Below are 26185 nucleotides of genomic sequence, written 5' to 3'. Positions count from 1 at the left end.
ATACTTGTATGATTTCAAATAGGTTAAATAACATTTCTGAGTGTGTGTTTCCCAAACTACAAAACAAGGATAATTGTTGTATGAATTTATTTGATTATTGTAGATAAATGGCTTAGTTCAGTGCTCAGAATCTGAAAGAACTCATTAAGTTGTGTATTAAGATTGACTCAATGTAATTCCTTTTCTACTTCTTCCAGTGGAAATACAGAGCTGTGGTTCATTAAAAAAAAAAAAGGAATTATGAGGGCTGAACATATAGATGATTGTTTTCAAGTGAAGTCTTAGCAGTCTACTCCTTGATTTAATTGACAAAGTAATCCATTAATTCAGCACCAACCATATGTCAAGCACTACACTAGATGCTGATGAAAGTCCTTCCCTTCCTTCCTCCCCACCCTGCTTCCTCTCAGCCATCTTAATATTCAATTATGTATCATTTGATGGTTTTGTGTTTAAAATGAAATAATTTGATATTTGATGATTTTGTGTTTGAAGTGAAATAATTTGACAAGTTCAGAAAAATGTTTTTGGTATGCAGCAAATAACCTTTGCTTTCATCTATGCTGGTTAATTACTTTCTACTCCTTCATATTTAAGGAAACTCCTCATATGTGGAATATTTCTACAAACAGTCCTTCAGCATTTCCCCCTTTTCCATAAGGACGGAACAGAGCACAATATTCTGGCTCTACAAAGCAGCAACTTTGTGCTGTGTGTATGTAATGTGATATAGTACTGCTGTGTCTAATTGACAATATTATTTAGGAAAAGTGTACTTATTTAACTAAGAATAGCAATTGTATTGGTGAAACACAATAAGGATGACACCAAGACTAAATGAAATAAAACTCCACTAAAAAATTAATCAAGCAGGGAGCCTGGGTGGCTCAGTGGCTAAGCGTCTACCTTCAGCTTTGGTCATGATCCCAGGGTTCTCCCATTGAGCCCCACATGGAGCCCTGAATTGAGGCCCCCATAGAGCCCCACATTGAGCCCCTTATCAGGCTCCCTGCTCTACGGGAAACCTGCTTCTCCCTCTCCCACTCCCACTCCCTGTTCTTGTGTTCCTTCTCTCTCTCCGTGTCTCTCTCTCTCTCTCAGTCAAATAAATAAATAAAATATTTTTTAAAATTAACCATGCAAGAAAAATACCTTTTATTTTTAAATATTTAAATATTTTTAAATACCTATTAGTGGGTACACTGCAATTTCTAGACTCTCTTCTTTGGCTTCTTTAACCCTGACTTGTACTGACTCTTCTCCTTCAGGCTTTCTTAGTTTGTCCTCCTCTAGTGGAAGTCAAGCCTGCAAACCTTGCCTCTTTATGCTGCATTCAATCTCTTAGGAAGCATTTCCACTTTGGGTCCTTCACTTCTCACTTTTCAAAGCAGGATCTCCTCCAAATCTATCATTATTAGTCAAAAATTGCACTCCATACATACAGGACAAATTCACTTGGATGACCTCTTCAAACCAAATCTTACTGTAACACAGCTTCCTGCTTTACCACTCTCCCAGTTAGCACCCTTTCCAAATTAGTGACCATATTCAAAACCTTAAACATGTTCTCCTTTGACTTTTTACACGACTGTGATGGGCAGTTTTATTTGCCCCTTTATGTGCTGGGTGGGGGTCAAGGCTCCCCTCGATCTACTTCCGTCCATTTTTGTTTTAATTATGTACAGAGGACCTGGTCAGCCCAGGGTTGGAGTGCTTGCTCTATCTTCACTGCTTTGCTTCTCCTTCCTCAACGTTCTTGCACTCTGGTTTAGTTAAGGAGACATGCACTGGAACAGGAAATGTCCCCCATTTCCCCACTCACCACTCTCCTCACTTTCTTCTTCGCGCACCTTCCTCTATCCAGGCCTCCCCTTCATGTCTCACAGGACCTCCACCTCTCACTTTGTTCCCTTCCAACCCTCCAGTCCCTATCTAGGTAAAGCGTCTCACCAGGTGCTCCAGCAGGTGGAAGCCGATATTTACATTCTCTTCTGTGCCAACAACGCGGCGGACGCTTTGAGGAACAGGGATAGAACCTGCTTGCTGTACCCGGGCGGAAATGAAGGCGTGTTTTAAATCTTAGATTAAGTAACATTTAAAACGAATTCAACTTTTACGATCGAACAAAATGAATATGATTTAAAAGACAACTTTTATGATCGAATAAAATGAATATGATTTTTAAAAAACAACAAAACCGCTAATAAGAACTCCGAGTATTTTTGCAAAACGAATTTTCCCTGACCGGGAATCGAACCCGGGCCGCGGCGGTGAGAGCGCCGAATCCTAACCACTAGACCACCAGGGAAGTTAACACGCCACCTCCTTGAAGTGTATTTGCCACTTTAAAAATCTCTACGTCAACCAGACCAGTAGAAAGAGAGCTTCTTCGCCCTAAGCTCCACCCACTCCGTTCCTGTTTTGGGTCACGGCCTCCTAAACTGATGCAAATTTTGCGCGCTCCCGGCCCAGCACCCAGGTGGCTCCCGAGGGTGGGGGGAACTGGACCCTCCAAGTCCGACTGCCCCGCTAGAAAAGACTAATTATACAGTTCATGCTAATTATGTAACATAAATATCTGTACCTATACAAATGTTAGAGTACTGCGGGAAGCTTGTCACTTGCTTTGTTATTTTTTTTAATCATCTAGCTGCTCTTTCTAAATCTAACCTCGGTCTCCTTCTGACCTTCCCTCCCGGGCAGATGTTAAGTCCCACTAAACCTTGTGCTAAATCTGAAGGTGGACTGCCACCGGCGGAGAGCATTCGCGTAGTAGAGCTGGGGGTGACACCGCCCACCTTGGCACGCCGCGCGGGCTCTGGGACTGTGGGGACGAAGGGCCCCGCGGCCTTCTAGGACGCGATTATCTGGCTCTCGTGACGATTACTTACTGAGTAAGTACCAGGCTAACGAAGCTGAGAGCTGGGGGAGACGTGCCTAGAGCACTGCGGAGAGCATCTGCACCCAGATCCGAGGAAACCCTTCCGACCCACTGCGTTTCCATCATCCCCATATTTTTTAAGTGTTATTACCCGGGCAATTGCTTCACGGCTCAGCGTTCTGTGCAAGACACGGCCAGGAAATGATGCAATTACCAGAGGAGTAAAACAAAGCAAAACAAACAAACAAACAAAAAACAACCAGTCTTACGGCCCAGCCTCAATTCAGAAACCCTCATGACACAGGAGCAGAAGGCAGCAGGATGTAACTCCACTTTGAAGTGCCAACCGTTCCAGTTGAACAAATGCAACCCAAGAGACCCAGCTCCGCCGCAAGATGGAAGGAGGCTTAACTAAAGCAGATAGAAATTCATAATGAACTTGCTCACAACCTCCGGCGCCACGATGAGTTCCCGCTGTCATCCACCATCGTAGAATTTAGGTGAGCCTCTGTTTGAATATTGTTTCTTGTTTTCAGGCACCCCTGAGATGGTTTAGATTATTGATAAAATTTGTCTAAAATGTTTAATAATATGCAAGGGGGGTGCTGGGTGGCTCAGTCCGTTAAGCGTCTGTCCTCCGCTTGTCATGATGCCGGCGTCCTGGGACCAAACCCCACGTCGGGGTCCCTGGTCAGTGGGGAGCCGGCTTCTCCCTCTCCCTGCTGCTCCCCCCGCTTGCACTCTCTCTGTCAAATAAATAAATAACATCTATAATAATAATAATATGCAAGCAGGAAGATTAAATGGATTTTTAAGGGCTGATAAAGATAGAAAAATCACAACAAATTTCTAAACTTAATTATATTTTAAATAGGACACACACTTTCCTCTATCAAGGAATTCTTAGGAAATCAAGTTCAGTAGGTGGAGCTCTTTCCTCTGAATTGCGAGTTATCAGAGCTTAGTGGAAAAGGATCTGGTTTTGAACACGAAGACAAAGCAAATATTATTTTTTTAAAATAATTTTAAGTTTTAATAGGCTTGGTCACAATATGCTCAAAAGGACAGAAAGGGGCAATAAACACCACCATCCCTCTCTTTTCCCCAGTCACTAATTTCTTCTTCCCAGAGGTAACCAGTGTTAAGTTACTTCTGTATCCTAGAAACAGTCTATGCATACACAAACTAATCTCTCTCTTTTTTCCAGCTTTTTATCTTGAAAAATTCCAAACCTACAGAAAATAGCAAGTGTAGGACAATGAACACACATATACCCTTCATCTGAACCTATGCTGTCCAATTTAGTAAGACCAGCTGATGTGACTATTGTGGATTGAAATGCAGCTAGCGCAAACTTAGATGTTCTATAGGTGGTGACTGCCTACTGTTTGTTTTTGTTTTTGGTTTTTTTTTTTAAGATTTTATTTATTTATTTGACAGACAGAGATCACAAGTAGGCAGAGAGGCAGGCAGAGAGGCAGGCAGAGAGAGAGAGAAGGAAGCAGGCTTCCCGCTAAGCAGAGAGTCCGATGCGGGGCTCGATTCCAGGATCCTGGGATCACGACCTGAGCTGAAGGCAGAGGCTTTAACCCACTGAGCCACCCAGGTGCCCCTGCCTACTGGTTTTTTAAGCCTTAATATAGAAGGAAAAAAGAGTAAAATAGCTCAATAATGTTTACATTGATTGCGTTTTCAAATTAGAAATATATCGGGTTGGGGCATTTTTTGCTATATTTGCTTTCTCTTCATCTTTCTTCTGAAGCATTTGGGGTTAGTTGCAGACATCATAATACTTTACTTTTAAATACTTTATCCTGTATTTCCTAAGGACAAGGAAAACAATTATCACATTTAGGTAATTTAAAGGTAATACAATATTATTATTTATTATACAGTTAAAAACTAATGTTTCAGTGGTCAAAATAAGACTTCTTAGACTTTTAAAATTCTGAAACCATTATTCTGGAACAATTCTGGAACAATTCCCAATTTTTCTTAACAATATTGATCTTCTTGAATCGTGAAAGACAGTTGTTTCAGAACTGAATTTATCAATTCATATAAATATCTCTTTTGAAAAGAAAAGAACCTTAAGTTATGTGTCCTTCTCAGTACATGATGTCAGAATGGCATAATGCTGATGTATCATATTGTCTCTCATGGTCAATGTTGTAGGCAGAATAATGGCCCCCACAGGGATGTCCCCGTCCTAATCTCTAGAACACATGAATCTGTTACTTTACATGGCAATAGGAACTATGCAGATGTGATTAAGGATTTTGAGACACAGGAAAGTATCCTGGATTCTCTGAGGGGGCCCAAAATTATCATAAGCGTCCTTATAAGTGAAGGAGAGAGGTAGGAGAGTTAGTGTCCCAGGGATGTGATCTGAGGAAAACTCAACCTACCTTTGTTGGCTTTGAAGAAGGGGAAGAGGACCTTGAGCCGAGGGATTCAGGTGGCCTCTGGAAGCCGAAAAAGGCAAGGAAGCAGATTCTTCCCTTGAGCCTCCAGAAAGAAAACAGCCCTCCCAACACCTAGATTTTATCCTAGTGAGACCCAATGTCAGACTTACGGATTATAGAATTGTAGGATAATAAATTCATGTTTTTTTAAGCCATTGAGTTTGTGCTAATTTTTTACAGCAGCTATAGGAAACACATAGTAAATTCGAGCATTTGGTTAAGGTGTCCACCATGCTTTGAGAATGTATAAATCTTCTGTTCCTCAGCAAACTGTCACCCACTGACTATCTTTGCTTGAATCAATTATTACCGTGGTGATTGCAAAGTGGTATTTTAGTTTTATTTTCCCTTTCTCTCCTTTCTCTTTTTATTCTCTATTTTTTTTTTAAGATTTTATTTATTTGTCAGAGAGAGAGAGAGCACGAGAGCGAGCACAGGCAGACAGAGTGGCAGGCAGAGACAGAGAGAGAAGCAGGCTCCCTGCCAAGCAAGGAGCGCGATGTGGGACTCGATCCCACGACGCTGGGATCATGACCTGAGCCGAAGGCAGCTGCTTAACCAACTGAGCCACCCAGGCGTCCCTATTCTCTAATTTTTAAATATCAGTCTGGATTCATATATCCTTTTTCTGTTTTTATTCAGTGTGTTATAATCCAGCACTGTCATTTTTCTTAATAATTAAATTGTCCCAAATTTGGCAAGAGGAGTCCTTTTAAGTTTGTTCCCATATTCTTTTGATATGTCTCCCTTATTTTTGAGCACTTCTTTACCTTCTGTCCCAAGATGGTTCAGGCACACCCTGTAGTTTATAGATTGGCTTAGAAAGAATTAAGGTCTTTATGCATATATCTTTTCTTTTTTAATCTCTTTGTTTTATTTTTACACAAAGAGGGACATACTCTGCATACTTTTTCTAACTTTTTAAAATTAATCTCTTTTAAAAGAGGGCCATTCTTTACATAAAAAGTTTTCTCATTGCTTTTGATAACTACATAGTATTCCACTATTTAGGTATTTTATTAAAGCAGTACATATCAGTCATTTAGATTATTTCCAATCTTTTTCTTTTACCAAAGTACTAATATGAATAACTTGGCCCAACATAATTTAGCATTTAGTTTTTACAGATTTGCTCCGAAATGACTCAACTTATAGAGTACCGATTTCTGATTTGAAAATGTTGCTATATATTGGAAGAAAAATCACTGCATCCAATTCAAAGTCACTTATAATTTATTGACAATTTTATTTTTCAATTTGATTTCAGTCTGACTCAGCTATTCTTCTGTTCATTAATTTGTTCATTTATTAAAGAAAAATTTATTCATTACTATATGTCAGGGACTATATTAGGCAGGGACTATATTAGGCATGAAAGACATCAAGATGAACAAAATGGGATTCCTGACCTTGAAGTTCAGTCTGGTAGGGTTCAAGTAAATAAGGAATTACAGTGGAGTAGTGAATATTAAGAGATGTGTAGGACTATACTTTAATAAATATATTTAATAGATTAAAAATGTGCCACTAATCATGCATACTTTACTGATGGGATTGTAAAATGGTACAGCTACTCTGGAAAATAATTTGGCAGTTTCTTATAAAACTAAACATGCACTTATCATCTAACCTGTCACTTGTGCTCTTGGGGACTTATCCCAGAGAAATGAAAACTTATGTTTACACAAAGTCTGTCTACAAATGTTTATAGCAGCTTTTTTTTTTTTTTATAATAACCCCAAACTGGAAACCAGAGAAATATTCTTCAGTGGGTGGACAGTTAAACTGTGGTACATCCATACCATGGAATACTTATCAAAAAAGGGAACAAACCGTCGATCCACATAACAACGTGGATGGATCCCAAGGGAGTTATGAAGAAAAATCCAAAAAGTTACATACAGTATGATTCCTTTTATATAGCGTTTTTTAAATTTTAGAGATGAGAAGGGATGAGGGATTTGCAGGAATTAGAGATGTGGTGGAAAGGAAGATGGATGCAACTATAAGGGAGCAGGTCATGGGAGCTTTGTGGTACTAGAGCAGTCCTGTGTCTTATTGGGATAATCTGTACAGATGATACAGTTGCATAAGACACACAAACACAAAAGAGAATATGTAAAACTGATGAAATACAAACAAGCTTGAAAGATCATACCTGTGTCATTTTTCTGATTTTGATATTCTACTGAGCTACCCAAGATGTTACCATGGAGGGACAACTGGAGCTGTGGGAGAGGGGCAGGGAAAACCTGGGACTTCCATATTTTTTTTTCAATTGTGAATCTATAATTACGTCCTTTGAAAAAAAACCCTTTTCAGTTCATTGCACTGTAAATTTCTTTCATCTAAAGAATCCAAGGCAACAACTACCAGTTCATTTTAGGCGTTCATTTCAGAATTTTAAATTATATCTTAGCTGCAATATCTTTGTACCTGCTTATTTGACTAAGTTTTCCAGAAAATGTAAAAAACATGTAATGAACTCAAGCTACTGAACAGACTTTCCAGCAGAAATAAAACAGCAGAAACTCTCCAAGAGCAGATAATTTTTTAAATGAACTGTGAATTTTAAAAAAGGGCAAATTTGTTGGGCTTGATATAAATAATCAGCCATTCGTTCTGCATGCGGACAGGTGACCAGACAGCAGTCCATTTCCACAGATGTCAGTATTTCTTTCTGAATACATTCTGGGAGCCTCAGCCTCCTCCTCTCAAACGACAACGAGAATTCTACCTCCTCCTTAGACTTTATAACTGAGAGAAACACTGAGCCTAGGCCCATCCACAAAGACCTATTTACATTTTTCTCAAAATTCAAGGGGTATCTGTGATGTGCTGGACCAATGACAGCAGCTGTAAAAATGAACTACTACCTTCAACACTATTACACAGTGAACTCAATTCTGTCTCTTTAGGTCCAAGATGGCTACCACAGATGTCATTAGCATTTACCTCCTGTGGAACTCCTGTGTCTCACACTCAAGTCAGGAGTGTGAAAGGAGGTGTTTCTCTGCTAGGAAGAGAGGGATAGGTTTAACCACTAAAGAGTGAACTTTCTTGGTACCAGCAGACTAAACTCATCACCCAATACACAAATCTTCTCTCCGATACCTTGAAGGAGAAAACTTCCAAAGGAGTTTCAGTTCTTTCAGTGGTTGAGAGCTCATTGCTTATCCAAGGAGCCTTTCATTTTGGCAAACTATTAGAGCAGTATTTGCTGATGTTCCTGGAATTCCAGTTCAAGGAAAGGTAACCAGTGAGTGTTGTGCTTAAAAACAGACACACTAGGGGCACCTCGGTAGCTCAGTTGGTTGAGCTTCTATTTGACTCTTGATTTCATTGAGGCCATGTGCTCAGGGTCATAAGATTGAGCCCCCACCTTGGCCTCAGCATGGATTCTGCTTAAGATTCTCCCCTCTCCCTCCACTCCTCCCCCCATTCCCCAATGTGGGCATCCGCTCTCCCTCCCTAGGGGGAAAAAAAAGACACACTAGCCACACTTCATTACAAAATTATCTTTACTTTTCTTTGTTTTTCCTTTTTAAATTTAAATTCAATTAATTAACATATAATGTATTGTTTCAGGGGTACAGCTCTGATTCATCAGTCTTATATAATACCCAGTGCTCATTACAATACATACCCTCTCCAATGTCCATCACCCAGTTACCCCATCCCTCCATGCCTCTCCTTACAAAATGATCATTAGATAGATACATAAGAAAAATACTGCACACATTTGCAGTGTCAGTTGCTATTGTTTGTTGATGTTTCCCAAAGCCTCAACAGACTCTGGGCTGAGCCTGGAGCCTGTGGCAGGGCTTGATCTCACAACCTTGTGATCATGATCTGAGCTGGAATCAAGAATTGGAAACTTAACTGACTGAGCCACTCAGGCACCCAAAGGATACAACTTTTAAGAAAGAAAACCTTTACTATAATAATGTATATTATAAGAGTCAGAGCTAACTTTTCTTGGTCATATTCTAAGTCGAAGCATCATTCATGGATTACCTCATTTAATCTCTATATCCATCCTGTAAAGTTGATACTATTATCATCTCCCTTTTACAGATAAAGCAACAGAGGTTAAGCAACATATCCTACGTCAGCACAAGTAGAGCTATAGTCTGAGATCAGAGCCTGAATTCTTAAGAGACTGCCGTGTTCTTAAACAGTACATGTTCTAATGAGGTTCAATCTTTAGTGTACTAAGATTTCCCAAATTACTTTATGTATTTCATCTTATCTCCCAATTAAAATTCCACCTTCTATTTAGAGTGGCACTGTCCAGAATAATTTTTTTGTAATACTGGAAATGATCTATTCTATCTAAAAGAGTAGTCCCGGGCACCTGGGTGGCTCAGTGGATTAAGCCTCTGCCCTCGGCTCAGGTCATGATCTCAGGGTCCTGGGATAGAGTCCCGCATCGGACTCTGCTCCGCAGGGAGCCTGCTTCCCTTCCCCTCTCTCTGCCTACCTCTCTGCCTACTTGTGATCTCTCTCTGTCAAATAAATAAATAAAATCTTTAAAAAAATAAAAAAATAAAAGAGTAGTCCCTAGCCATGTGTAGCTCTTCAGCATTTAAAGTGTGGCTAGTGTAATGAAAAAATACATTTTTAATTTAAATTTAAGTGGCCACATGTGGCTACTGTTGGACAGTACATATCTACTAGGGGATAAGGAAATGATTTTTTTTTCCTCTGGTGTCTCTCTCCAGAAGGACAGGGCTTGGGCAAATCAATAAACGCTAAATTAATAAGAAGAAACTCGTGATGAATCTTTAAGGGTAATTTTTCTCTACTTTTAAGCTGGGGAGCAGAAATCCCTATTATACCAGGATAGATAGTCAAGAATTGCCACTCAATGAACATTTCTACAAATGTCCTATAAACTGCATTCTAAGGCAGACTTCTTTATAAACATTGTTAGAGTAAGCAACTGCTAAATTCTCATTAAGTGACTTCATTCTGTCCTTACGCATCACATATATACATGAACATTTCTATAATTGAGTTATCCTGCATTTGGGGGGAAATATCATGAATAATAATAGGTATCTTTTGAATATAAACTGTAGCTCTCGATCAGAGTCCTCAAAGTGGAGAAGTCATGAGCCACTGTTTCCTGGCTCCTAAGCAGTTCAGCTTCTACCTTGCTCCACGTGGAACTCCTCTCAAGAAGCCTTAGCGATTTTATCAGTTTGTACTCCTATGGAACATGTCTTATCTTTGCCATTTAAAAAAAAATCTTAGATTTCAACATCATAAAAGCACTCATCAAACAAGTGTGAGAATGGCTCAGTTTCTCTGGAGATCGCAAACAATGTTCTTTTTGATTCAATAAAATCAGCTCTCTGTATTTTAAGAGTCTAATTTTTCCCTTGAAAATAATTTGCAAATAATTGTAAATGCCTAAACCGGATGTCCAATTTTATATATGTTCAGTACAGAATTGGACAATTATTCCATACCTTGCAAGATAGTATAACGTGACCGCTTGCAACTGAAATGCCCAAGCCCATAAGCGGCATCAACAACCCAGAGGCCACTATCTAGTGTGCTTGTGTGTATGGCCTGACATACCAATGTTATCAGACCAGCTGCAGACTATGCCTTGACTTTTTTTCCCCCCTGTGTGTAAGGGTAAACCTCAAGGCCAAATCCTCCTAGTCATCTTGCAGTGCTGGTCATGGGACCAAAGAGGAAAGAGCTCTCAAGGAGGAATGGGAAGCTCACCAGCACTGCCCCGTTGCTGATGCAAATCCTCCCAACCAAGGCTCTCTAGGGTCTCTGCCAAGACTCGGCCTGGAAAATCCAATAGCTACGTCCCTACTGCTGTACTGATTGCAATTTGGCAGCATCCGGGATGCTGTACCAGGTCGGGAGCGGGAGGGGGAGGAGATGGTGGGCCCCTTTGAGAAACGTAAAGCCGGAAAGGACAGAAGGATGACTTTATTGTGGCCAGTGGTCCCCAAGCTGGACGGAAACTCAAGGCTTTAAAACTCGGAGAGACGCTTTATAAGTCCAGCTCTGCTCTCAAAGCCTCACTTTCCACGAAGAGTGGTGCCCATGGCGGGCCAGGGGTAGGGGATGCGGCCCGGGGCGAGGTAAGACGACCCTCCCAGGCTGCGCCGCCCGACGTCCGGCCGCCCGGGTAGCAGCGAGCTCCCTCTTGGACGCGTCACAATGGGCCGAGGCCTGCGGAGGCCGCGCGCGCAGCTCTCCGGGGCGGAGCCGCCCGGCCAGGGTTGGGGCTGTGTCGGGCCGCGGAGGCTGCGGCAGCTGAGGGGTGGCGGGGGTACTTAGCCTTCCAGCTCGGAGGTCGCCGGGGCGGGGAGGATGCCGCAACCCAAGCCGCCGAGCCCCGCCGCGGAGCTTCCTGGGCCCCGCCGAGGCGGAGGGGCGCAGAGCGTGGCGCGGGCCGGGCGGAGCTAGAGGCGGGCGTCTGCACCGCGTCGCGCCACCCGCAGTTCCCCGCCTCCGGCAGGGCCCGCGAGCCTGTCGCGGCCGATGCCCTGACCGCGGGCGCAGCTGCAGGGTTGGCAAGGTGCCGCGCTCGGCGAGAGGACTGAGGAGTCCTGGCGGCGCCGGAGTCCACCAGCTCCGGACGCCGGTCCCCGGGGGCACGCGCCTCGGCGCTCCTCCCTCCCGCCCCTGCTCCTCCTCGCCGCACGAACCTCCCCCGACCCCTCCTTCCCCCACCCTAGAGGATGCGCTCCCCCGCGCCGAGCTGCAGAGGCCAGCGCTCCCAGAAATGCGTGCGCCCGATCCCCTTTTCCCGGACCCGAGGAGCCGGCGCCCCCGCCCTGTAGGTAGGTGGGTGAGGCGGGGACCAGCCCTGCAGCCGCCGGCCGCAGCTGATGCTGCCTCTGGGGAGAGGCGGGGGAGCCGGGGCCAGGACCCGCCAAACTTGCCTCCCGCCCGGGCTCGGGAGAGCGCTCGAAGGTGTGCTAATGGCGCTGGGCGCAGACCCTGTGAACCTGACAACCTCTCCTGGAGCTCGTAAGGCCGAGTGGTGGCGAAGGAGAGCTTGACCCCTTTCCCCGCCCGCCTCCCTCCCGCCCGGGTGGGCTGCGTGCGGCGGGCGGGGGTGGGGAGGACCGGTGGGCTAGTGGCTTATTTGGGGGCCGGGGCGGGGCGGGCCGGGGTGGGGGGGGGGAGGGAGGGAGGAGTACCGTTGGATTTTCAGCAGCTCAGGTAAAAAATATGTCACCGTAATGTTTCGACTGAATGAGCAGATGCTTTCTTCCTGTTTTAGCTAAACGTGTAGCCACGCAAAGCGTTATTTTAGCAGCACGCAGAAGTAGCCGGGGATTTTTGTATATTTCGGAACCCGCTGTGTGCTGTATACACTTGGTGATCGCTCAGTCCCTTACAGGCAACGTTTTGGTGCCAGTTAGGGAAGGCCCTTCTAGAAGGCAGATTTTTCCGGAGCTACGTGAGGCTGGAGTACTCTGGTGATGCCTACTCGGGAACCTCCTGCTTTCCTAAAGGGATGTGTTTTTAGAGTGGCAAGTTTGATACAGGTGTCGGGAGTTGAGAATCTGCTGGAAGGATGCACCCAGGCGGCCAGCAGAGGCAGCCTTGGGCACAGCCTAGCTTCCAGCTAGGTGTTACGGTTCGTTTTTTTTGAGAAACTGGTTTATGAATTCTTTCTTTTCCCCCAGGTGTGAAGTTCATACATCAGGGCTTTGGGCAAGATTATCTCTTCACGGGCTTTCTTTCTTTCTTCTTTTTTTAAAATTTTATTTTATATTAAGCAAGAAGATTTAGAGTTTTGGAAAGTAGATCGTTGTGAACTCTAATTTTATACTAACGCATTAAGGTTTAGAGCTTTGGAAAATTAGCTAATGTCATCTCCAGGAGGACGGAATCTTGTTCAGTTCTGTAATCCTCTGCTTCTGATCCATGCTGGGTGCTCATTAGTTATTTGTTGAATGAACTGTGTTTCAGACTTCATCTAAAGACAGTTTAGGATTACACTGTCCTGTGGCTCTTGAAGTTTAACTGGATTTTTAAAAATTGCTTGTTTTTGGAAAGTGTCAGATTGTCTTTACATTTAAATATGAATTTTGGCATTCTTAGGACCACATGCTTTTTTAAAAAAATTGTGTTATTAAATGAAGTAATTCTCCTCAACCCCTAATATAAGTGCATTTCATGTCTGAGCTTGCAGATTTTCTGGTCTTGTTGGTAATCAAACATATTTCTATTAAACTCTCAAACACAATTTCAAAAAAATACAACTCATGTTTACAAGAAAATTCTGTTACTCCAGAGGTAACAGTGTTTTGGTTACTAAGTGACATATTAATTCTGTTTAGACTTGAGTTGTAGATGATCTAATTATAATGTATTTTATTACAGGTAAAAGTAAAAATAAAGCATTTAGGGGTGTCCGTGGTTCCTAAATGATTCAGACTGTACAGGCTTTCCTTAGTGTATAAGCATATCAATTTCCAAATTTGATAGTTTGCATGCATTGGTGGTATAGTGGTGAGCATAGCTGCCTTCCACATTTCATAATTTGGAAATCAGGGTTTTGGAAGATTCAGTGTCTTTTTGCTTTTAAATTCTATGTTATCTTGGAAGAATCAAGGATCACTGCATCATATTTCATTTGCTTTATTTTTGCACTGTGAGATTTCCTGTTTTGATTTTGTTTTTATTTCCCTGTTATGTAAGCTTTATGAATCAGTATTAACCTTTTTCCAGTAACTTTGTGTAACACAATTATCTGGGAGTGGTCCAGTCTTTTTATTCTCTTCCCTTTTTTCTTTACTTTTTTGGTCATTTTATTATTATTATTTTTTAAGATTTTATTTTTAAGTAATCTCCACACCCCACATGGGGCTTGAACTCATACCCCCCAAGATCAAGAGTTGCATGCTCCATAGACTGAACCAGTTAGGTGCCCCTTTTTTGTCATTTTAATACCTTGCCACTATCCTCAGTATATATTACCCCAAAGAGTTATTTTCATAGAAGGACAGTAGCCATAGTTTATTACTATTGTTTCTCCATCCTGCTTGGGCCTTTCCTATATGGTGAGGAAATCACACTTTTATGTAAAAGGTGGTAAGATTGGGGGAACCAACAGTGGGAGGGAACATATGGAAAACATTACAATTTATTAAAATGCAGCAAAAGTCCTCCCCCAGATAAAGATAGTTACATTTTATACATCTTACATTTGTGATCAAGAATATTGAGCAGTTAATTCACATTGTTTTACTTGTTCTTTAATTTCTCAAAAGAGCCCTCCCCTCTGGTTACAGTAAACTCTTTCTACTTTGTTGCAGATAATAAACACTTATTTGTTCATTTGACAAATAGAAATTGAGTACTTAGGCTGTGCTGACACTCTTGGCCTTGAAACCAGTCAATTAAGAGCTAGTTTTTAATCTCAGAATGGGAGAGGAATTTTTCTGTGTGTGTCCTTCATCCAAATGCGCAATGCCTCTGTGATTGGATGACTCACTCTCAGGGCCCTGTCTGGTGAGCCCCCAACACCCCGCCTCCATATGCACCACTAGAATGCAATTCTAAGACCAGGTATAGTCTCTCCTCTCTTTCTGTATCTTTCCTAAGGTTTGTTGCCAAAACCTCTATCCCTTCTTTGCTAAATGTTATTTACTGTCCTTTTTTTTTTTTTTTTTTTTTTTTTTAATACCAGCCCATACTTTTTGTTGTTGTTCTTTACATCTGGTGGGATCCACTCAATTTACATATGTTGAAACCAGAATTGTTATAATTGCAGAGAAAGTATGGAAAGGAAAATTTGTATGACCTCGAATTTCAAATATGGAGAGGTGGTGGTTGAAGAATAGTTGTCTACTAACCTCTTCTGAACAGTGGCGTAGAATGCCTTTATTTCTGCACATGCCAGAGAATATCAGTTGTCAGCTCATAAATTTGATCTGAATCTTAATGGAGAGAAATGATGGTTCTAGAAGGTTGGCGGAATAAAGGCCAGAAACTCCACCCATTCCATTCCAGGTCTAGATGTTAGACTGGGAGTCTAGCGAAATTTTCAGAAATGAGTACATTGGTGACCTTGTTTTGAATCTTTTGTAACCCCACCCCACCCCCAATTGTGCACATGCAGAGGGATTCTACGAATAATAGGCGTCACAAGGAACCTGCTGTTGGGTTACTTAAGAGATGTGGTTACCAAGATCATTGTTCCTTTTGCAGCTCTTGTGTGAAGACCCAGGCAAGTTCCATTTAGCGATAGAGGACAAAGAAAAGCTTTACTTGCCCTGCACAAATGTTGTGTACCTTTTTTTCACAATGCAAATCTAGCATCAGATAATCGATTATATTTCCCTTTCTGATTTGGCAACTAACAAATGCAGAATCAAATTTGCAACTAGATTTTAACTATAAAAACCTATGACCTAATATTGATGTTCTAACTTACCTTTGATATTGAGCTTCTGTTCTACTTTGTTTTTCTTGATTCTGATTTTTATCTAATTATATTTTCCCACTATATTGAATTTATTATTTAAAGCTGACTCATATCCTTTGTGAAACAAGGCAAAACATAATACATAAAACCAAATGAAAACATTTGCAGAATTGATCTCTAGATGCATGTTTTTGATTAGCAAGTTTAATCAATTCCATTCAATATGTTTTGAATAAGTGTTGCAAGTTTAGTATATTTGAGGTTATACATCCACATGGAAAACAGTGTTCTCTAGTTTCGCAAAACTAAGTTCCACTCACGTGTATTTGTACTTAGATAGCCGAATGGAAAACAATGTTCCATAGTTTTGCAAAATTAAATTCCATTTATTTTGTAATATTAAATTATGTCCACTTACCACCAATTTAAAAATTGGTCAGATCATTAAATTTAAGTCAGTTATTTCTGGAATCTATCTTATGTACTTTGTTAGGCTGAACAGGAGATTCATTCCATATAACTTTTAAAGTCATTTTTAGCTCCGGGGGCTAGCCTAAACTTGCTTAACACTCACCACACCAAACCTCAAATCTGACCTCTTTCGTATCATTATCATCGTATGGTATCATCTCTGTTTTAATGAATCAGATTAATAGATTCTTCTTTGTGTCTCATTTATTTACCATAAAATAGTTAGTTGTTAGTTAATTGTTAGTGAATTGTTAATAGTTTAGTTAATTGACTAAAATTTCTTCATTCTGGTATTTTGATAACTACCTGTTAAGTTGGCTGAATGTAATCAGGTATTTACATTTATATGATGCCAAGTGCTATATGATAACGGATTCGCCCAGATCAACAGAGAGATTGGCCCTTCTTAAGGTTCACTCATGGGTGTGGTGCAGGAGACTTTGAGGAAAAATAATCTGAATTCAAAAGGGGAATGTGAAACCTTAGTGTCCTTTGAAGAGAGATGTGGGCAGATTTTTACACAGAAGCATTTCATTTCAGTAACCTCTATGTCTTTTTCAAAATTTATTTTTGTGGCAGTTAATACCTTCATGTGATTCAGAAGGTGCAAATGGGTATATAATAAAAGGACTCTCTCGTCCCCTTGCCCCAGTTACAGGCTTCCGCTATCCACTGGCGACCAATGCTATCTGTTAAGTGGGAATCTTCCGGTGACATTTGATGCATACACAAGCAAATAAGAACATTCGGCCTGTCTGTTACATCTCCCTACCGTTTCTCGAAGTCCCTTCTCTCCATTCCCACTGCCCTTGTTTGGCTCCTCAGATGCTTTGGACTGTTGCCTGCATTTTACTTTCTGCCACATCTCAGCTCTCCACTTTCCAGCCAGTCTTCCTTCTCAGCTTTCCTCTGAGGATCATTCTACATGGGAAGGAGTCTGCCGGAGATCTTAGCGGTCTCTGGGGCTCTGAGGAATTCATCTGTTGCCCCCTGTACCTCCCTGTCATGGCTTTGACCCGCATTTGTTCTTCACTGCCACATTACCCCTGCCCTAAATTATGGACCCTTTATAAAAATCTGATAAAAGTTCACGGTCCCATCACACACCACACACCATTTTGCCTGCACATCCTTGTGTATGGATTGCAAGTTAAGAATCTCTGCTGTCATACGAAACTGCTTGTCACTTCTGGAACATGCATAGCGTACGATTTTCCTTCTCCATGCTGTTGTTCCCTCTGCTTGGAGCTCCTTGTGCTCCCATTTTCCTTAGCAAGCCACACCCAGGTCTGGTGTCTTCTCTAGGGGCCATTTTTAGTTGAGACTCCATAAACTCACAGAGACTTGCCCGTGTAATTTAGTGCCCCAAATCAGTTTCCATACTGGGAATAGGGATTTCTCATAAACAACAAAATTGCTTTTCTAGTAGAAATTTACTCTGATTTTGGATAGCATGCTAAGATTGATTAAAAAAAAAAAAAAACCACCCAAAACACCCAGGTTGAAGCTTTTATTTAACCATTCATCCCTCTTCTACTCTTCCCCTCAGCCCCCCAGTAGAATACATGCCTGTATCATTTTCTCTAGCATCCTGCCTTCTCTAATTCTCTCTCAAATGTTGTGTTAACACTCATTTGAAATAACGTTTGGATTTATTATGGCCCTCATCTCGGAGAGTGTCTTTTATGCCTCTGCCCTCGTGTTTCCCTCTGCAATTGGTACACAGAGTGGCAAAAACGTCCAAATAGGGTGCCATTAAACATTGACCCTGACAGATGACATGAACCATCTGGAGAGAATGGTCTATCCTAAGAAGTGACTCCTATGCATGCAAATGAGGTATTTTTAATTCCAAGCCGAGTAATCAGGGTGTCCTGTGTGCTCAGTTTTATTGCAGTGTGCCTGGCACGAGGTCGTTTGCTGTTGACTGATTAACAGAGAATTTAGAGAGTAGGACTATAATAGTGTTTGTTCAGCACTGTTCATGTGGAATCCTGACTGGTGGATGATTCTGGTCATTAATCAGGTATGCCTTGCAGAGTAGGAAAAATTCGCGAGATGACTTTGTAGGTATGAGATCCTTCAAGATCTTTCATTTTCTTGCTGTAATTGTGACCTCACTCAGCGAACATCAGATTTACTGATTTGTTTCCTCAGGCATGTTGATCCTAGGGTGTCCTGAGGGGTAGTAAAGAGTATTCTAGCTGTTGGATAAGAACAGTCCCTGCTGTATGATGATATAAAGCAGTTTTGGGCCATTAGTGTGTTGGGAGGGCCTGCTCAGTCCCGGGAGTTACAACTGAGCCCTCCTCCCGAGGTCCTGGTGATTCCACTCTTTTGGGTCCCGCTGAAACAGCTTGTGAGCAGCTCTCTGATACCTCAAATTGTAACACTTTGCAAAGTAGTTTCAATTTAACACACCTTAGCTCTTCAAAGAGTATTCTAGTAAGGAATTGTTTTAGTCCATTCAGGCTGCTTGTAACAAAATACCATACACTGGATGGCTTATACATGGCAACATTTATTGCTTACAGTTCTGGAGACTTGGAAGTCCGAGATCAGGGTGTCAGCATGGTCGAGCTGTGGCAAAACCTCTTTCCCAGGTTGTGGACTGCTGACATCTCCTCGTATTCTTAACATGGTGGAGGGAGCTAGGGGTCTCTCCAGGACCTGTTTTATGAGGGCACTGATCCCGCTGATGAGGGGGCTGGTGTGACCCCATGACCTAATCACTTCCCAAGGGCCCCACCTAATACTATTACCTGGGCATTAGGTTTCCAATGTATGAATTTGGGGGTGGGGGAAACAGTCTACAGCAGGAATAGCAAATTCACAAAACAGTAACTGCAAATAGCCAAGACAGGAAAACATATTCAACTTCATTGCCCCAAAGAAATGCAGGTTGAAATTAGATTTTAAAAGTCCATAACGGTGCTGGCAAAGTTGAGGTTGAGTCATAGTCCTTTCTCATGGATGGTGAGAGGGTCTGTTGGTATACTTTAGATTGAGAACAGTTCAGCTAGTTAAATTTTTTGGCACCAGTGGTTCTAAGAGTACATCCTAAGGGAATCAGGAATGAGGTTCAATTTCAGCAATCAGCATAGTGTCTGGGGGGTTGTGGGGAGGGGGCATGTGGAATGGTCAGGGGTTATGAGGAGGGATACGGGAGCGAGTTGTCTGGCTTGGAACCCTCTCCCACCATTTACCAGCTATGTGAACTTAGGCAAGTTAATTTCTCCTTGATTTTCTCATCTATAAAATGAAGAGAATAGTATGTACTTCCCACATGGTATTGAGAATTAGATGGATTAATATATGTAAAGTCCTGTCACAGAGTAAGCAACTGCAGTAATTATTATCAAGGGCGATAGTTGGAGAATTTGAGACAAATCCAACAGTATTTTTTAAGTGATAGTATATAGTTTACCAAACTGTATGCCCAAAAGGATCCTAATTTGATTTTAAAATGCACCTGCATGGAAGAAAAGACAGGAAAGTGACAAAATAGTAGAGCTTTTTCCCCATTGATGGGATCATAGGCAATTTCTATTTTTCACATTTGTATTATCCATATATATTATAATGATACTTGTTAGAAACTACTAAAATTAAGGTGTCCTAGGATTCTTATAGTCTCAACTTTTCTTTACCAAATGCATATTCATTTTGACATATTTTACTTTCTTTTCCTCCTTTCAAAGCTACTAATATTTCACTTCCCCAACATTTTCACCCACATGCCATCTGCTTCATATTTTCTTGCATGTCGCTTGCTTGTTTTGGGTATAGATCAGCCCCAAGGCTAGTTCTTCAAGAATAAGTAGACCAAATAAAATGATTGATGACATTTTGGTGGTGGTGGCTTTCTTGTGGAAGCTTAAGCAAGAAAATGCAGCTAAGGCTGTGTATCATCTCCACATTTCAGGCACTGATCCCTGTCTCCCACTGCCCACCTGAGTGAACTTGGCGCCCCAGTACCCCTTTCACACACTTGCTTTTTGACTGCCCCCTTTATCTGAAATTTCCTTGCACATTTCTTCCTTTAAACCCAACATTCTGCATAATGTTGATGCTTAATTACATGAACACTTCCCCAAACATCTACTCTACCCCTAATTTTAGTTATTTTGTCACTTAACTATTTGTACACAAATTAAACATTGGCTGCTTTATGGCTTAGTTGTTCTTACAGTAAGCTGATAGGACTGTGTTTTATATTACTCTGTGGCTTTCAGTTTTCTAGCAGTGTTATTCACATATATGCACATGGGGCACAGGAAGATTGGGTGTTGTTGGGTTGACAGTGTTCTTAAGACATGATTTATGAGTTTTCCATCTTTCCTTTGTCCAATCTTCTTACTTTCTTTTCAAAATCAGAATGTTACCTCATTTGGTTCTCTGAGTCTTATAAATATTTACCTGAAGTTTTGATAATAAATTTTCATTCTTAAAGCCTAAAAACTAAAGAGCTCAATTGCAGAGAACACCATGGTTAGCAATGGATTTACAGTTGGGGTCCAGTAATATACAAACTAATCCTAATTGCAAGGATACCTCTATCATCAACTCAAAAATAGTGCTTGTTTGATCAAGACAAGTTAATGAATCTTCCAGAAAATGTGTTTAAAGTTCATAAATATGATAGATTCTCATAGATCTTGCATTTCCTGGAAAGGACAAAAATCCTAGGAAATGCTTTCATATATCTACTCATAGTCTGGACCAGTGGTTTCCCAACTGAGATACATGTGCCCCATGATGGTAATGGAAGAAATTGCTAGAATGTATCATCTTTTCATGATTTCTATTTTTGTCACATGTTTTATAATGCATGTATTAGTCCAGAAGGCATGTTTTTTACAAGTAAAAATATATACATATGGGGCACCTGGGTGGCTTAGTGGGTTGAGCCTCTGCCTTTGGCTCGGGTCGTGGTCTTGGGGTTCTGGGATCGAGCCCTGCATCGGGCTCTCTGCTCAGTGGGGAGCCTGCTTCCCCCTCTCTCTCTCTGCCTGCCTTTCTGCCTACTTGTGATCTCTGTCTGTCAAATAAATAAATAAAATATTTAAAAAAATCTATATATTTATATACATATTAGGATTTTATGCTCAGATACTTGTACTAATGTGGAATATAACTTTTTTAAATGGAGACCATTGATCTAAATAAAAGATGAGACTTTTTTTTTTAAAGATTTAATTTATTTGACACAGAGAGAGCACAAGAAGGCAGAGAAGCAGGCAGAGAGAGTGGGGGCGGGGAGGGGGAAGCAGTCTCCTGGCTGAGCAAGGAGCCCGATTTGGGGCTCAATCCCAGAATCCTGGGATCATGACCTGAGCCGAAGGCAGAGGCTTTAACCCACTGAGCCACTCAGGCGCCACTTTATGGCCATCTTCTTAACAAGGACACCAGTCTTACTGGATTAGAGGCCCACCATACTCCAGTATGACCTCATCTTAACTAATTGCATCTGCATGTACCGTTTCTCCAATTAAGGTCCTCTTATGTGGTACTGTGGCTACAACTTAAACATTTTGGGGGGCAGGGTAACACAGTTCACCTCATAACAAAAAGTAACATCAAAGTCTACAGATGTATGTATATACCAAGATGTGCAGAAGTTACCCTTGGTGTCAGATGATGCCTTCTGACGGCTTAACTTCCATAGCCACTCTCATTGGTTACGGGGTGAATGACAACTGCAAGGAAGGGAAGCTTTCCTGGCTATTTGTGTTAATTGGCTGCTTCTGTCTCTGGGCTTTGGTATTCCACGCCTTGGTAGAGTTCTTCTTATAGACAGTAGTATGTACTAACTATGTGGCTTTGGTCTCCCTGGTAAAAATCCACAAAGTAATTTGCGGATCAGGATATTTCTAAGGATGTTTTGGGTTTTTTTGTTGCGATAACGCTGCATAACTGCCTCCAAATCTTAGTGGCTTAGAACCACAATAATTTATTTCACATTCATAAATCGGCAGACTGACTGCGGTTTGGCTGCTCTTGGTTGGGTTTGGCGGGGGTGAGCTGGCCTCCAAAGTGAAGGTAGGAGTGCAGGTCTGTTCCACACATCTTGATCCTGGGAAGGGGCTGAAGAAGGAAAAGTTGGTACCTGGAACATTCCCTTCTGAAGGAGAGCCGACCTTTGCCAAGCCTCTTAGAGCCTCGACTTCAATTAGGTACACTGTTAGCTCTCAGTCTGTTGGTCAAAACAAGCCACCTGGCCAGGTGGGTGGAGATGCACCCTTTGCATAGTCGTGCAGAGCACCACAAGGTGGCATAGCGGAGAGTGTGGATGTATATTTTTCTCACAGGGAACAGGTACATCATTGAGAACAGCAGTCCAGTCTGCTAGAGGGCAGTTTTTCTTGTGAATTCTACAAGAACTTTTATGTGCAGCAACTTAATAAACCTTCAGAAGAAAATGTATTAAACCATAGACTTGGTTTCTTAACCCAGTCTCTTGGAAAATTATAGTTGAAGTCACATACATTTTTTTTTTTCTTCCAAGTAGAGGTCATGGTACTTCACAAAACTGATTTAATTTTATGTTGGGGAGATTTCCTGCCCCTTAGACACTTTTCATTATGCCTTGTTCCTGAAACCATACTCGTGTATTCAGCGCATTTTCGATTGTACTGACCAAAGCACTACGTGACCCTCTCTGTCATCTTTGAGACATCAGAGGCAGAAGCTAGTAGACTCATCGTCCTCTTGAGCATGCTCTGATGGAGAACATTTTCATTAAGGGTAAAACTGTTTCTGGTTTACAGATACGATTGTTAATCTTGTAGCACCATTGAAATAGAACCATGAATGGTTGTTTTCAATGTGGTCCTACTTCAGGCACCTTTCCTAACAACACTGGCCTGTGTGACCTGGCCCTTTTCTTTCTACTAATGCTTCTCTGTGCGTAAACACATTTTATCAGTCATTAATTTTTGTCATACCCATTTTTGTCTGATTGTTTTATTTATGTTAATTTTGTCTCGTCAAAAAAAATCAAAGTTTTCTTAAAGAGTCTATTGAGTCCTTTTTTGTATTCATAGGTTTTAGATAAATGGTACAGCGGTACAGGAATAAAAGAAGTTTTTGGTAAATGCTTACTGAATTGAAGAGATTGCATATAAATATGTGACAAAGCACTATTTTGAAGTAAATATAAATTATTTATTGCCTCCTTAATCTCCAAGTAAATAAATATACTGAAAGTACATTAAGAAGAGTAATAATTCAATTATTTTGTAGTTCGCATTTTTACAAGTATGAGCATATGCTGGTGTATTTTGAAAATGCATCCAGTTGCAGATACTATCCATAAGAGAATGAAGGAGTGTGTCACCCTTTCTGTAGTGAAATAGTTTACCTGGTAGAGTGAACTTGTATGTCTCTTGATAGTTCAAAAGATGCTCAAATCGAATTGTCGAAAACTAGTGTTTGAAGCCCATAAACTGTATGTTCTTTGTAAAGGCATGCCACTTATGATATCTTTTATCTATTAAATTTTATTGGTTTTGTTTGCATCAGTTCCCTCTACTTCAGATCTAGCAAATAGGCACCTTCCATCTAATTGCTAATAATAACAACAATAAATGAGTAGTAGTAACCACAGCTCACAGTGATTTCTGTCCTAAAATCGAAGGAGCTGGGGCATATAAGACCACAGCCCCTGCAGTAGTGACAGCATTTGCCACGAGCCCAGGGAGCTGGCACAGTGATTCAAGTTGGCATCTATTCTCTGCAAGGCCTTGGGGAATGAACTTTGGTTCTGTATCAGTAGAGAGACGCCAGAAGAGTGTGGAGCTTATTCCTTTTGGGCCAAGTCCAGAAGAGGTCTGGAAAACAAACAAACAAACAAACAAAAAACCCAAAAGGCCCAAGTTCCTAGGATTTTAGCAATGGGTCTGAGAATATTGAAAGGAAGTCCAAAAGTAATTGAGGATAAACTTTTGTTCCCATGTCACCCGTTCCTTTCTTGATGCTCTGTGGTGTCTACCACATTTAGATTCGTCTTCAAGATCATCTGGGGGATCTGGCAGTGCTACGGCAGTAGGGATGTCCCCAGAAACCACTTCTGTGGATGATGCAGGCAGCAGATTTCCCCCCACTCTTGAGAAAGACAATCATGCATGTAGCAGAGGCCCAATAAATAGTGATTGATGGTGAGAAAGAGGAAGTTTTCTCTGTGTATGAGAAATGAGTTTGGCAGAGTGGACTCTCTTCTGTTTTCATTGCCTCTAGTAACTTTCTATATGACTTTCTGCATATTTTTCTCCTCTAATCTGTCTTCGTGCAATGGTAGAAAACTGCAAAACGGAACTCTTATACTCTTACGAATATTAATGAAAGAATGCATGCAGTACATTAAAAGCCTCTCATAGAATTTTTATAGAATCATGGTTTTTAGTTCTAGAAAGGACCTATGATTTCAGTCCCTAGGAAAAAAGGACTCTTGTAACTTAAATAAAGAGGGGCATTTGGGTGGCTCTGTTGTTAAGCATTTACCTTCGACTCAGGTCATGATAACCAGGGTCCTGGGATCAAGCCCTGCATTGGGCTTACTGCTGGGGTGGGGTGGGGGATCCTGCTTCTCCCTCTCCCCCTCCCCCTGCTTGTGTTCCTGTTCTCACTCTCTGTCAAATTAATAAATAAAATCTTTAAAAAAATCAGTAAAGAAATGTTATTTTATGAGATTGACGTGCTACGTACTGTGCTAAGGAGGCACCTAGAAATGTTATTTTAAAAAGAATAACTTCCACTTTCTGATTCTCTGTCTTTAATAAATTCCACTTTCCGATCCTCTGTCTTTACTAACTTTCAGTGGAAAAATATTTGGATTGGCAGAAGATTACTTTTCATAGCAGAACCAAATGAAAGATCAACTGCTAAGAAATATTTCTGTCATATTCAAAGTTATGTCATTACTTCTGTCCTTAAGACGGAAGAGGTAATCCATTTAGTTTAGTGAATTAAGGGAGTGTGCTTTCCAGTTAGCTCTTTAAGTCTAATTCAGTGCAGTAAATATTTATTGAACGCATAGACATGTTCACTGCAGTGCTTTTATTAACAAATCGTAGTGACTAGTGTGAACACAGTTCAGGATTTACATCCTAAAAGACAGCTCGCCAGAAAGCTGGGTGTTCACACTCTTATTCTTTTTACTGGTGGGTAAATGTAGGAAGAACCAGGCAGCTAAAGCGAAAAGTCTGTGTAGAGATCTAGCCTAGCATTAGAGGCCATTACTAGTGGGTTTGACTTTGGAATCAGGTAAAGCTAATTATTCTGGCTCTCACTCTGTGGCTGTTTGACCTTGATTAAGTTCTTTAACCTTTCTGAACTTCAGATTCTTTATCTGGAAAGGATTAAGAACATTAACTCTCTCATACACTCCTAAAGATTAAGCAGTGTAACAGCATCGAACAAAAAAACTTGCTGCATGTGGTTAATGTTCAGTAAATGTTTAACTTTTGCAATTGGTGTCATCTTTATAGTCGCTGGAGCTGTCTAGCTGCAGTTAGTTTCCTGTACGATTGTTCTGTTTGGGACAAATTTGAGTCTAGCTCTTCTGGTGGTGTTTGTGAATATTTGAACATCTGGGCTCTCTGGATAGAGTTTTCTGTTCCATGGAGCACTAGACTCTAATAGACACCTTTGAAACCCATTTAGTCTCTTAGATAAGGACATCGAGGACCAGAAAAACTGAGTAAATTGCCCAAAGTTACATATTTCGGAGATGCCGGAGTCTGGATGTTAACCAGGCCCGTCCTGTTCAGTGGTGCTGCAATGCCCTGATAGAGTGGGTCAGAGAGGTCAGGTGAAGCACGGGCATCTTGGAAACAGAACTTCTCATGTGTGGAGTTTATAAAATCTCAGCTTGGAAGTAATTTTTGAAATTAAACATTTTTAATTAAAAAATTTAAGTATTAGTTTCCCTACAGACCTTCACTTTCC

General features: G+C 41.2%; 1 protein-coding gene across 3 annotated transcripts in view; it reads left to right on the top strand.

Moving 5' to 3' along the window:
- Positions 1-2443: 2443 nt before the first annotated feature.
- NCOA7 (nuclear receptor coactivator 7) overlaps positions 2444-26185 on the top strand; it is a gene marked incomplete at its 5' end in the record, with an annotated part of 156783 nt that continues 133041 nt past the window's right edge. For 2 of the 3 annotated variants that reach the window (XM_080805534.1, XM_080805532.1), the window contains one exon: positions 11553-12164. Of the gene's footprint in view, positions 3382-11552; positions 12165-26185 lie in introns of those variants that run through there. The other variant, XM_080805533.1, reaches the window with a different exon arrangement.

Source organism: Martes martes, assembly GCF_963455335.1.
Source record: "Martes martes genome assembly, chromosome: 6".
Taxonomy (NCBI): Eukaryota; Metazoa; Chordata; class Mammalia; order Carnivora; family Mustelidae; genus Martes; species Martes martes.
The sequence above is the reverse complement of the archived record's forward strand: the minus strand, read 5'-3'. Positions and strand labels throughout refer to the sequence as shown.